General features: G+C 43.7%; 1 long non-coding RNA gene across 1 annotated transcript in view; it reads left to right on the top strand.

Moving 5' to 3' along the window:
- LOC119318638 overlaps positions 1-441 on the top strand; it is a 765-nt gene extending 324 nt beyond the window's left edge. The window contains exon 2 of the long non-coding RNA XR_005154177.1: positions 50-441. This is a non-coding gene — a long non-coding RNA (uncharacterized LOC119318638). The remainder of the gene's footprint in view (positions 1-49) is intronic.
- The last annotated feature ends 241 nt before the right edge of the window (positions 442-682 follow it).

A 682-nucleotide genomic window follows, 5' to 3' on the forward strand; every position in this document is an offset into this window, starting at 1 on the left:
TTAGTCCAATGTTGATCGTGTGAAGATATTGATTATCCGTATTGTATAGGACGAAGACGCGTGGTGATCAACATCACCGACATCAAACGACCACCCCCACCTCAACATCTGAACAAGTACTTGGCGGCTGACACCCCAAAGGACGACAAACCATTGCCACCACATTGACCATGAAGATAACTTCATGGATGCTGCCCTCCACACTAGGAGGGAAAGACAAGTTGCCCTAGTTATGTTTGTGTGGTAGTATCGTATCTTTATTTATTTCAGTCTGTCCTACTACTAGTAGTACTCAAGTCTCGTGTTTCCGCAATTAGTCTCTCTGTCATGTTATTATTTCATCAAGCTTGCTGCATGACACGTCTTGTAAGCAAACATTAGTTGTAAAAGTTATGTGTACCTTCAAGTATCAATCCTATTTACCAATTATTGGCACGCCCACGAGCTTGACCTTTTGTAAAGCCAAGGCTTGCCCGTGTCTCTGGCTGGAGGTACTCCTTGGACGAGAGGTACCTAGCCATGCAAATTGGAAAGAGATGAGAGACATATTTCTACGGATCAAAGCCCCACCCGTCCAAATAAAAACCATTGTCAAACGGCTATTATCACTTCCTATACTACACCGTCGAGTCCTCGTGCACACGCTCCTCTCTAAAATAAATAAAGACCAGGATGAATCATG

Source organism: Triticum dicoccoides, chromosome 6A (assembly GCF_002162155.2).
Source record: "Triticum dicoccoides isolate Atlit2015 ecotype Zavitan chromosome 6A, WEW_v2.0, whole genome shotgun sequence".
NCBI classification, from domain to species: Eukaryota; Viridiplantae; Streptophyta; class Magnoliopsida; order Poales; family Poaceae; genus Triticum; species Triticum dicoccoides.